Raw genomic sequence first — 13,732 nt, 5'->3', positions numbered from 1 at the left:
AATCGTCTTAAGGCAGGCGTCACCCTTTGGAAACTCTGAGAAGAAGCACATGTAAAGCCCTCTAGAAGTAATCAGTGTTTGAAATCTAGACAAATCAGGCACAGCATAAGCAGCACATCGGTGGCGCAGCTGCGTAGAAGGCAAACTGCAGTCCGACCATTTGTACGACGGGGCCCTAACAAAACGACACGTGTCCATTGTTCAGGGGTCAGCTGCATTGTGCTCCGTATTTATTCAGCCACTAAGGCTTATTGAAGGCACATGTCTACTGTGCTCTGCTCTGTGTTTCCCATTTGAATGATTTCACGTCAAAAGTACGTATTTAGTTTACTCTCATACATTCTCTTTCTGCACTGGCGGTCCAGTTCTTTCCTGTATTAAGATACAGAAATGTCATATTTCTTTTAACTATACGCATCAATTTAGCCAGCAGCGAGTGTCTCCGTTTAGTAGATACTTGAGCTGAAGGAAGTTCCACTGAAGATGTGCGTCAGGGGAGCAAGATGTACCGTAAGGTTAAATGATAACAACGAAAGGCACGTTGGTTGTTTTCAAGAAAGCTACACAATTTACTGTTCATTGTGCGATGTATAACTATACCGGACTTATATAATACATGTGTACCTTATCTGCAAGTTTGTGTGATGGATAATAGTGGCAATTCTTTCACCTTTATTCCACAGTTAATGGGTTCATGGGGGAAAAGAAGGCGGTATTATGATATGTAGGGTTTTACGCATTTTACGGTTTTTCTGGCGAATGCATACCATTGCAAATAGTAGCACAAAAGAGGGGAGAAAACCGAACTTTGCAAATGAACTAAATTTAGGAACTGAAAAATACTTTTCACGAATGTATTGGGCATTCATATTACAGATGAAGTTCGTTCTCCCATATGCTATACTGCGTCTTCTCTGCCTGTGTTACACATCAGGTAAGCTTTACTCTCTTTTTGCCTTGCTTAAAGAAATTCGTTTAGAATATGTGTGTTGTCTACGCTGAGTAATGCTTTAAAATAAATGCGCTTCTGATACTCTGCGATTTCATGCGTCGAGAAACCTGCAATTTACAAGGGTACCGGATCACACTCATTTCTCCCTAAACTTTTAAAAAGAATCTATAGTTTGGATGTCCTTTCATGTACCCTTTCTTTCAAATTCATTTAAATGAGAGTGATCTGCCTACCGCGACAGCATGTATTAAGAGTTTGATTTGTTTAGAATACTTCGTGCTTGTATCAGGTAGACCTAGTTCCACCGCTCTTATCCCTCCCGTTGTCCCCCACTCTTACGACATAACAAAATAATATACGGATCGTGTCATACGTATTATGATAATCATCATGAAGCCCACTGCAGGACGAAGGCCTCCCCCCTCTGATCTCCAATTGCTTATGTGCTGCGCCAACCGATTCTAACATGCACCTGCGAATTGCTTAATTTCATCACCACACCTTGTGTTTTGCCAACCTCCACTGCGTTTCCCTTCTCTTGGCGCCCACTCTGTGGCCGTAACGCTCAACCGGTTATGTAACGTACGCACAACATGACGTGCACGGCTCCATTTCTTTCTCTTAATGTGCAGAAAAATATCGGCCATGCCCGTTTGCTCTCTGATCCACACCGCTCTCTTCCAGTCTCTTAAGGTTAGGCCCATCGTTCTTCCTTTAATCGCTCTTTGTGCGGTCCTTAACTTGTTTTCGAGCTTCTTTGACAGTCTACATGTTTCAGCCTCATTGTTAGCACTGGTAGTATGCATTCATTGTACAGCTTTCTTTTTAGTGGTTATGGTAAGCTTCCTGTAAGGATCTGAGTGTGTGTGCTGTATCCGTTCCAACCCAATTTTGTTCATCTGTAAATTTTCTTCTCATGATCAGGGTCCCTTGTGAGTAATTCTCCTATGTAAACGTATTCCATCGCATATCTAGATGCTGACTGGCGATTCTGAACTCTTATTCCCTATTAGTTATTGATCGTTATATTTGTCTACAGCATAATAATCTTCAACCGTACTATTAAACTTTCTCTGTTAAGGTCCTCAGTCATCTGTTTTGACTGGTCTCCAGTGTTGCTCAACAAAACAATGTCATCTCCAAACTGAAAGTTACTGAGATATTCGCCATCGATCGTTAGTCCTAAGCCTTCCCAGTTTAATAGCTTGAACACTTCTTCCAAGTAAGCAGCCAATAGCATTAGAGGGATTGCGTCTCCTTGTCTGACCCCGTTCTTTATAGGTATCTTCCTACTTTTCTTGTGTAGAATTAAAGTAGCTCTGGAATCTCTGCAGATATTTTCCAACATATTTACGTAAGCGGCCTGTACTCCTTCATTACGTAATGCATCTATGACTGCTGTTATTTCTACTGAATCAAATACGTTTTCAAAATTTATGAAAGCCTTGTAGAGAGCTTGATTGTACTCTGCAGATTTTATGATTATCTGATTGATTACATGGATGCGACACATTGTGCAGTACCTCTTCCTAAAGCCAGCCTGTTCCCTTGGTTGACTGAAGTGAAGTGTTACCCTTATTCTATTGAAAATTAGCTTCCTGAATACCTTATAGAATACTGGAAGCAAACTAATGCGCCTCTAATTTTTGAATTCACTAACGCCTCCCTTTTTGTGGATTAGTACAATGTTGGCACTCTTCCAGTTCTTTGGAACCCTTGAAGTCGTGAAACATTTGGTATAAAGGGCTGCAACCTTTTCAAGCATGACGTCTCCTCCATTTTTGATTAACATGAGTGTTCTTCTATCTTCACCGGCAACCTTAGTTCGTTTCATGTCTTCGAAAGCCCTTAAACCTTAATTGCAAGGTATAGAATGAGCCCTTGTAACCTGTTCCTTAATACAATCAAAGGAGGTGTCCTGGCTGCTCTGGGTATTGTACATGTCAGTAAAAAATTATTCCGCGGCTTTTACTATATTTTCGAAATTGCTGATGATATTTCGCTCTTCATTTTTCAGTGCATACATAGTGGCTTGTCCTATGCCAAAATTTCTTCTCACTGATTTCATGCTGCATCCATTTATTACTGCTTCCTCAATCTTTCTTCCGTTATAATTTCGGATATCCATTATTTTCTCCTTGCTGATCAATTTTGACAATCCCGCGAATTCTGTCTCATCTGTTGAGTTGGACTGTTTCATTCTTTGTCGTTTCTTAATTAGGTCCTTTGTGGCATGGGAGGGCTTGCTTACTGGTTGCATTGACGCATTGCCTGCCACTTCAAGTGCTGCTTTTAAAGCCAGCCTAGTTATGGTTTCATTCATTACCTTTATGTATTCTACATCTCCCTCTGCTAAGGCTGCATAATTGTTTGCAAGCACCAGCCCAAATTGGTCCGCTTTTATCCTTACTGCGTCTAAATTGGCCTGTTCATTCTTGACCTATCTCAATCATTCTCTCTTCAAATTCATCGGAATCCTAGACCTTGTAATACATGGTCACTGCGCTTTACCCTTCCTAACAATTCTACATCATGCACTATGCTGGGATCGGCAGAAACTATAAAATAAATTTTATTTCTTATTTCTCCATTAGGGGATTTCCAGGTCAACTTTCTGTTGGTAGGCTCCCTGAAAAAGGTGTTTATTTTTTGAAGCTTATTCCATTCTGCAAATTCCACCAGCATCTCTCCTGTAGCGTTCCCAGAATTGACACCGTAGTTGCCGATCGCTTGTTCACCAGCCTGCTTTTGCCCCACTTTTGCATTGAAGTCGCCCATTACTACAGTATACTGAGTTTGCACTTTTCTGATGGCTAGTTCCACGTCTTCCTAAAACTGATCTACTTCATCGTCACCATGACTGAAGGTTGGAGCGTAGGCGTGTACCACCTTCAATCTTTACCTCTAATGTTTTTCGGCGAATACTGCTACACTCTCATTAATGCTGTAGAATTTGTCAACGTTGCCCGCTATGTCGTTATGTATTACGAATCTTACCCCGTATAACTTCCTATCTGGGAGTCCTCTATAGCAGAGGACGTGGCCGTTAGTCAGCACTGTACAAGCCTCATCAGTTCTTCTAACCTCACTAAGGTCAGTGATATCCCAAACAACGCCTGGTAGTTCTTCAAAGCGTCCTGATAAGTAAGCCTCACTCGAAAGAGTTCAGATATAAAAGGTTGCAAGGGTCAGTTTTCATTGGCGGCATGTCCCGGTCTTGACGTTCTTAGCACCCTCCGCTGCGTTGCAGGTAAAAACGGCGACTTGGTCAGGTGCTCCGTTGCTGCTTGGGACTCAGGGCCATCGGTTAATTGTAGGAGTAATGAGGGAGGTAGTGGCCGAATACTGCTGCAGAGAGGCCAATTCCTTTTCTGGTGAGGTGGTGACATTTTTGAAGCTTAGTGGGCCTTCCTAATTCAATTAGTATAGCCTCACTGGTTCTCAGCGCTTCAGCCTATAGCAGGTGCTGCTCCAAGCCTGGAGATGTTCGAGTACCGGAAATAGTGAATTCCAGATTACAGCATTCAGAATTAAAAAAGATGAGGGCTCAAACTTCTGTCTACGACAACCGAGCATAGAAGTTAGCTCAGTCAGATAACCCTGAAGGCTGTGAGGCTGTCTTATGGCGGAGAATTTCAGCCCACGATCTTACCCGCCTAAAAACTTCCTTGATTAATCCGCGATAAATGTGTTGTGCTGATCGCGATTAGTAACTCAATGCAGAGCAATTTCTAAACGGTTCTGACCTCGTAGTTCCGGAATCTCACGTCTGCAGGCGCGTTACTAATATTTTGCAAATAATCGGCTAGAAATTAGCGCCGTGCGCTGGCATCTTTATATCTGTACCTGTTTATTTTCGGGGGTGGGCGCTAGCGCTATTGAGGTTCCCAGTATTGTACTACCCCTGATGTCTGCATGAGGTACAGGAAGGCAACTTTATCGCCAAGCTATCTAATTAGCATGGGGGCCCAAGAACACGCAAGACAAAAGAGTGAGACCGGGCAGTGTTTTGCCAATCGTTGCTTTCAAAATCTATTTGATTTAGTTTGTTTATGATACATTCTAAATGTCAAGCAATATTCCGATTTTGTCGGAATTCGTACACATGGCATAAAGCATTCAGAACTTAGGAAGCTTTTGTAGTGACTTATATTTGTGAGCTTTTGCGATACCATTCAGACAGGACAGATAAAGCTGTAAAAGAAGTTACTTTTGGCCAGACGATGTATATACGGTTGCTTCAAGCAACACATACCTGAATGTTTGTTTTGGCCACAGTGCACGTAATAGGGTGGGCAGCTCAGCGAAGAAAATGTGGTGTCGACGTAGTTTCCACTAATGGGGTTCATTACACACAAATTGACGTCGGCAAAATGCTTCCAAGGACAAGCCTAACCAAGGATTAAGCCTAACCAGAAGAGTGGCATGCAGAAGCACCAGCGGCGTTGTTCAACCATTAAAGCCACCCACCCACCACTCCGTTTCAAAGGAGACGCTCATAACATCCATCCATTTATCCATCCAGCACAGAAGACATACACGTAGATTTACTCGGAGGAATTTCCGTATTTGATATAGTTGTAGAAAGAATCCTAGCACACGCGGCTCAAATCAGTACAATCTCTCAAGCTTTTACTCTTGTATGCCTGCTGTATCGTTTATTTTATTTACTCATAATGTCCGCCTGTCGGCCGTTACAGGGTTGGTCAAAAGCAGCACTTCAACAATAGTATAATGCATGAATATTCCAATATTACATAGAGCACAAAAGGAAAAAGCAGATCGATCGCAGCATTTTGGCAATCAGTACAGTATATGAATGAGACAGTACATGAATAAGCGAACATAAGCGAACGAAAAGATACTGAAGCGAAATATTCTGCACCTACTCCGGTCAATAATACAAGACAATAAATACAGCGTTAACAACGAGCTCCTACACGCCCATGAAAGAAGCGGTGAGCACATATAGATGAATGCAGCTTTCATTGTAGCTTCAAATTTTTCTCAAATTGTTCTGCACTGGTGCTTTCTCGCGTTAACACCACTAATTCATTCCATTCTCTAATTATTCATGCCCAGCCTCCTGCGTCACCCATTTCCTTCAATCGCGCAGGCTCTGCGCCTGCTGGGTATCAAAGGGCCCTCTTTACGAATGCCAATGATAACTCTGCCGTAGTGTATGTTGATGTGTACCTGGAATTCATATTGGAAGACAACACCGGGAGGTAATCTTCTTCGCCAGTCCGTACCTTCGCCGTGACATCAAACTAGCAATGCAGAGTACTCTACAATACTTTCTTTATATGTCCTCTCCCTCTCTTCGGTGCTGTGGTTGCAGAGCACACCATCAAGTAGCTCAGCTAGTGGGTTTTTCCTATTGACCTCCTGAACTGGGTCTGTGATGCCAAAGTTTTCATTGCTTTGCTTTCATCTACTTTAGTGATGTCGGACGCTTATAGAAAACAGAGCACCGTAGCTAGTGTGTCTTCCAGATGAGATTTCGTACCTTATGGCTTTAGCGACTGCTCGAGCAAGGTGAACAACTCAGCCTGTAGGTCGACAAGCCTAGAAAAACGACGCGATGCGACGCAAAGAATCAGCGTTTGTTATGTCTCCAGTTTGGTTTTTCCGTTGCGCTTGTGTTAACGAATGTTATAAGTTAGCTTTCTTTGTGGAGTAGAACAGATATAATAGCCAGGAAGAACAGGTACAACAGGGTGATTGGTAATTGGACTTTGTCAAAGCGAAGTTTAGTTTTCTGCATTAATGCAGTTGAGCAGAGGATAGGTTTCAAGAAAAACTTGATTTTAAGCGTCTGACGGAATTAGATGCCCAGGTATGTGATGAGGGTGTGCTGTACAGAGGAGTGTGTGAATGGCGACGAGAGCAACTAGAGCGGTGAAGACAAGGGGAAGGCTGGAGAAGAGATAGACACGTGAACAGTTTGGTTAGAGCAAGCGTTGAAGTTACCAGGCCACAGCGACACAGTTGAGAACGTGTGGGTGCCGTGTATCCCATGACGCACCGATGGAGTGAACGTGTAAGATAAAGTTTGAATACACTTTACTGAATAAAAAGACACCATATGGCTGTATGATTAGGCCCACAGGCGGATGTTCAGTGCTTTACTTTCAGAAATTCTCAGCGTGCGCCGGATTAGTATGACCTTTAAAGACTTCTTTATTGCCACTAGCATATCTCATAAGTCATCTGCCCAACGAAAATTGCAAAGTTCAGTCTCGAAACGCAATGTAGCAGTTTGAAAATTTCATGCTAAACTTTGTGAAACATGTGATGTGCGGTTTCTGTGGTTTTATGCTCTCAAAAGGCAGCCTATATTGAGTGTAACGTTACTTTATTTAATTTATGATCAGTTCCTGCTGTGTAATTTGCATTCTTAAGTTTTTAATACAACGATGTCATTGGGCCATGCCACACAGTCGGTCAACGCAATGCTTATGTCGACTCACGAGTTGTGCAGCACTGTTCGCCTGCCTGCGAGAATAACAAAACTTTGCAAAAATATGCTTTTGTTGGTCATTGGCTTTAGAAATGTCTAAGCGAAGCGAGTTGGAAGAGTTTACTGATAGAATGATAAGGTACACTATACCATTATTTTTACTTCATTCCAGACTGGGTAGCCAAACTACCGCGTGTCTGCAGGAGCCTTCAGCCGAAGGGAGATTGCCTACAAAATGCATTTTATTTTGATGGGAAGGAAGCACGCTACGCTAACGAGTTGTGCAAAGGGACCAATTATACTTTATTTCCAACGTGCGAGCAGTGCCTGACATGGACCGGAAGTAGGTATCACGAATTTATGTTTTAAACAATGGTAGCAAATAGTGCACTTTCATTGCATAGTGAGAGATCACTGATAATATTAGGAGCTAACTACCAATTGATAACATTCTCTTAACACATAGGTGCTGTGCCAAAGCATGTACTTTTAATTCTCAGTTTAGTATGTGGTTCGCCAGAAGGAAACAAATTAGTGCTTCAGCTAATTCGTTTTGATTATCTCATTTCTCTGACACCATGAACACGAAACAGGAGAGACTAATATGCGCAAGCATAGATTTTCAATCAGTGCATTTAATCGGAATGTATATGAAACCTCACTAGTAATGAAGTGCTTAGGTGCTAGGAATGTCTGAATCGCATAAGTAGCAGCACGTATACGTATCAGCACGAATACAACTACCAGTTGCATTGTAAACAATGTTCGCTTACGCGGCATGCAATGATGACGTTCACTTTGAGAAAGGTTAATAATAATAACATTTGTGATTTTACGTGCCAAAACCACTTTCTGATCATGAGGCACGCCGTAGTGGAGGAGTCCGGAAATTTCGACCACCTGGGGTTCTTTAACGTGCACCTAAATCTAAGCACACGGGTGTTTTCGCATTTCGCCCCCATCGAAATGCGGCCGCCGTGGCCGGGATTCGATCCCACGACCTTGTGCTCAGCAGCCCAATACCATAGCCACTGAGCAACCGCGGCGGGTATGAAAAAGGTTGAGTACAAATTGTAGTTGGAGGCATACAAAATCTTATACCAGACATATATCTCTGTTCAAATTCATGAAGAGAACAGTTATTTTGGAGGCGTCAGGAAAGTGCCAAACGTTTGAGAACGTTTAAACAAGGTCAACATCGCACATGAAATTTAGCGACATACTTATTTCGTGATATTAATTTGGTCTGTGCTGTGGGAAAAGCTCACATGGTAAAATTATGACCTCGGGCCTAAAAGCACTGTTTAGTACAGTAATTTGATGAAGTGCATCTTCGTTCAAGGGTATTTCGTAAACGCCTTGGAAAATCCTTGCTGGAACAGAACATATATTAGCCCGGTAGCACGAGCCTTGGAACGGAGGGTTACAGTCGACAACTGCTCGCATTGATTAACGAGTTGGTAAGAAAAGAAAAAAAAAACTGAATCGTAGAAGGCACAAGTCGCATTGTGGGATGGGTTCAATTGACACACGCAAAAAGTCTAAAATTGTGAACGGTGTAATGTATCATAAAACATGTCTAGAACTAGTTTTCAATATGCGCGTGCATACAGCAGCGAAAAGCATGGACCTCGCGACAGAGAAGGTCAGTGAGGTCGATTTGCAATCAATTCCAGAGCATAATAACAACAACACTACCCCGCGAGTTTTTGTTGACTTCCATGATCCTTGCATGTGCTGTGGCTCGTCGCACAACCTAGGCCTTTATTTTCAGTCCTCCTAGGTTATTCGTCGTAGCAACCATTTCTTTCGTGCCAGTTGGGGAATTGCCTGCGCTATCTAGGTTCACTCTGCTGCATTGAACATACTCGAAATGCGAGTACGTACAGCACAACGTCGGGTGCATAGTGCATGGTTGACTTCTGCCCAACGCATTTAGGGTTGGGTATAGCCATGCGTGGTTTGCCCCGTGATGGTCTCAAACGGCAGAAGTCGACAGAGTTCATGGGCACCACTGGACGCAAGGAGTGACCTCGCTCAGCTCATTTGGAACGCAAAAAAAAAGAAAAATTAAGCGTACCTCTACTTTGTCCTATAACTTGCACATAAAATGCATTTTATCGTCCAGATGGTTCATTTCCGCACTTGGCGCTATTAATTACCTGTTTACGTAGCATTTAAGAAAAAATGCCGGTTTACCTTTATCAAAAGGTAAGCCAGCTGTTACCAAGGTGGCGTAGCATAGACACGTGTCTCTGCCTATAAGAGCAGCTGGTGAAAGCAAAGCAGTTGTTTCAACAGGGATGTCACGTGGGAAAGGCGGTTGGCTTGAAGATGCCTACGCCTGCAAGCGATCGGTCACGTCTATTATAGCAACCCGCCGTGGTTGCTCCGTGGCTATGGTGTTGGGCTGCTGAGCACGAGGTCGCGGGATCGAATCCCGGCCACGGCGGCCGCATTTCAATGGGGGCGAAATGCGAAAACACCCGTGTGCTTAGATTTAGGCGCACGTTAAAGAACCCCAGGTGGTAGAAATTTCCGGAGTCCTCCACTACGGCGTGCCTCATAATCAGAAAGTGGTTTTGGCACGTAAAACCCCATAATTTAATTTTTTTCTATTATATCAGCGACTCTCCTCTGCAGAAAATTATCGCCACGCAACTACGAGATAAGGATGCGAACGAGAACGGCGCTGACATGGGGCGGCACGTTTGTACCCATATGGAGAGAAACAACTGCGACAACAAATTTCGCGCACCGGCGTTCGCGTCAAAGCTTTGTGCGATCACGTGACCAGCTGTGTTCACAAGCCGACTGGCCTCTCTTGTTGCGCTCTGAGATCGAAACTTGCGCTGGTCGCTATGAACAAGGCTCCGAATAGGAAACCGTCCCGCGCTGAAGCAAACGAGGTTTTGCGCCGTAATAATTAGGTCATTAGCTACTTATTACAACAGAAAAATGATGATCCCCAAATTTTATGTAAGCGTTCTTGTAAAAGAGCAAGTGAAGATAGAAGTATAATATTTTGAGATTTGCGTCCGAATTTCAGCACTGGGGCGACGTCAATAATTTAAAATTATTTTTTCACATTTATAGCGGTTGTAGGTCAGTAAATATTGTCGAAACTTGGTAAGTCTATGGTTCTATCAGAAAAGATTCCACTCAGTCGTTACTGACAAAAAGTTACGGTTGAGCGAATGCTGTCAAAATTCATGGCATTACGTCGGGCTTGTGCGGAAACTTCACGGTGGCGTCGCCGCCCATCTTTTCTCTTTTTAACCGGTTCTCGCTTACCAAGCATACGTCAACACTAAGAGTGACTTCTGTAGTATTGTCGGAGGTCAATTTACCAGTACACAAGTACCAGTACACATAACATCATTTTTCTCTTTGTGTACATTTCAATTTTCGTGAAATTTCCAGTCAGTGTAAGATGACCCATGGTGGGGCTGCTTTTTCTGCCAAATTTTTCAGGACAAAGAAAAATACGCAAGATCTGTGGAAAGAAAAGGAATAAAAGACATGGATGAATAACAGGCTGGAAACGCCTCAAACCAACTGCGGTTACTGACGTACTGCGGTGAATACTGACATTTCTGCTTATCAAACACGTGCTTCAATAAATGCAGCGTGGAGCTGTTGGTCTGTTTCTTGTGTTCGTTCTCAAATAAATCTTTTGCGTATGTTGCGCACAGATGTTAGAATAACTTACTTTAAGATTTGCCTGCAGAGTAAAATTTTTAAAAAGGCTCGCACATGACTATAACAAGAAGGTGGATGTTGCCGCCTTAGTAGCACAATGGCTGAATGCTGCTTTCTTAGTCATAAAGCGTTATTTCTACATAACTATGTCATAACTCATAAAGAGACGTTCAATAGGAACAATTTGTTTTACTGCAGTAGTGAAAAGGCGACCAGAGGAGCAAAGCAGCCGTTCCATGCTGACAGCTGTTTTGGTACTTAAGAGATCCCGCAGAAAAGCACCTGTGGCGATACTGTCTTTAAGTTAAGGAACAGGTGTCCCTTTAGCGTTCTTAATCTGGCAGTGCCTGCGTAATTTTGTTTCATTTTTTATCAGCCAGAATACTACTTCGCCTTCTAAAGGAACAAAGCGCGAACCTGTGAACCTTCCAGAACTTTTGCCGCGCAAAGCAAGCTGATAAGTGCGTGAAAATATTCTAGAAGTTCTGACGCCATTCCAACCTACAGGTGAAGAGGGTCCTGCATGATATTTAAGCGAGTGCTCGCAATTCACATGTCCCCTTGTGATCAATATCGTTCCTCAAGACATATGAAATCAGTATGTTGGATCGATACTTTGCATCTTTAAACTAATTTATTGTTTCTAATTAGTACTCCTTCAAGCTGAATTCCCTAAAGATGTGATTTATGGGGGCAAGACACAGTGCATTGCTCCCCTAGCATCCCGTCACTGTCTTCGATAGTGACACTGGGGAGTTTTATCTGCCGTTCAGAACATCCTTTTGAGTTGCGGTGTATTATGTTGCAATAAAATGAAATTGAGGGTAGAATAACTTACAGAGTGCATTGAAAAAAATCAAGATAGCCAAAAACAGATTTAGGTAGAAGGTTGCGTAATTCGAGCACATGGTCATACAATTTTGCGCTTGTAAACTCCAGAAAAACATTTACGTGGACAAGTTCGCAATGGCAACCACACGAAAAAAATTCCGCCTCACCATAGAAACAATGGGTTGTCTGCACTACGTTCGTCGAGAAGTCAAACAGCACACTTTTTTTCTAAAAGCTTGAATAACAGCAGGCTGCAAAGATTATACCAAAGAATGCGAAACGTGCTTTCGGCCTTCGTAAATTGTTCTGTAATAAATGTTGCGCATATCACTTTCACGCTATCTTTCAAATTTGCTGGCTGAGCCAGGAAGTAAATGCTTGACTCACGTTTACCATATCAAGAAAATGTTTCTGTAATTAGCTCTAGTGATATCTTTGACTAAAGAAGGACAGGCATTCATTGGAAAAAAAGAAGGCATTATGTTAAAGCCTTCATACAGTAATCGTGCTAGATTTCAAGGCTAGATCAATAAACCCTTCGCTTTTGACATGTCTTATGCACGACCTGGGCCCACTGCCTGGTGAACACTGCATGCAGACTCGTCTTTCACATGGAGGGTGCCCGAAGTAGGTAGGAAATAAAGCAGCATTGGACAAAGATCCAAAGTGTTTTTCTGCATTTCTTATCTCGTAAGCCTGTTTCCTATATTCCTTTTTTTGTCCGGACGAATGACAGTTTTGAGCAAGCTCATGGCATTTTTACACTGGCTTGGGGCAGTTTTCAATGGCTATTGCTTCACTGGGCTGGCATGCATCTGAGCAAACAAAGAAGAATGATAGGTGTAACGTTAAGGGATAAGAAAAGAGCAGATTGGGTGAGGGAACAAACGCGAGTTAATGACATCTTAGTTGAAATCAAGAAAAAGAAATGGGCATGGGCAGGACATGTAATGAGGAGGGAAGATAACCGATGGTCATTAAGGGTTACGGACTGGATCCCAAGGGAAGGGAAGCGTAGCAGGGGGCGGTAGAAAGTTAGGTGGGCGGATGAGATTAACAAGTTTGCAGGTATGGCATGGCCACAATTAGTACATGACCGGGGTTGTTGGAGAAGTATGGGAGAGGCCTTTGCCCTGCAGTGGGCGTAACCAGGCTGTTGATGATGATGATGATGATGATGACACGTCTCATGTGTGAGGCCATTTATTTCATTCCGAGTGAACGAGCATCCCCTTATTGAGCCAAGTCGATGGTGCTTAAGCGGGCGGCCTATTGCATTTTGTAAATTTGTAGGATACTATAATAATGTAACTCAAAATAATTTCAATGTTGTAGACACTCTATATACCATATGATTCTCGCGCGTAAAACGAATGTAGAACTTTTATATACGGTAGGACACGTTAACACTTTATTTGATAGTAAAGTTCGTCCGCAAATGCCCCAACTAGCGTCATTGACATATATTTGCATGGCGTGAGACAGATCAAAATTTTAATGCTTTAAACAATCTAAACAAACAAATTAAACAAGTCGTTCAAGTACGGCTGGTATACTGGCAGTCCTAGTCTCCAGTTAGATGAAAACTTTAGGGAGGCGGAAATAAGAGCGGCACTCCAAGGACTCAACGGCAAGTCAGCCCCAGCAGCCCCGGCAAGACAGGCTTAGCAACAAAACGCTCAAAAACCTGGACGACAAATCTGTCACTAAGCTCACGGGCTATATGAACAAGTGCTGGAGAGAAGGCCGCATCCCAGAGCAGTGGAAAAGGTCCAAGGCTATCC

General features: G+C 42.9%; 1 long non-coding RNA gene across 1 annotated transcript; it reads left to right on the top strand.

Moving 5' to 3' along the window:
• Positions 1-228: 228 nt before the first annotated feature.
• Positions 229-11,064, top strand: LOC142587106 (uncharacterized). The gene is made up of 4 exons (XR_012829361.1): positions 229-314; positions 877-934; positions 7,588-7,758; positions 10,890-11,064. It is a non-coding gene; the product is annotated as an uncharacterized LOC142587106 (long non-coding RNA).
• Positions 11,065-13,732: the final 2,668 nt, after the last annotated feature.

This window comes from Dermacentor variabilis, chromosome 7 (genome assembly GCF_050947875.1).
Source record: "Dermacentor variabilis isolate Ectoservices chromosome 7, ASM5094787v1, whole genome shotgun sequence".
Taxonomy (NCBI): domain Eukaryota; kingdom Metazoa; phylum Arthropoda; class Arachnida; order Ixodida; family Ixodidae; genus Dermacentor; species Dermacentor variabilis.
The sequence above is the reverse complement of the archived record's forward strand: the minus strand, read 5'-3'. Positions and strand labels throughout refer to the sequence as shown.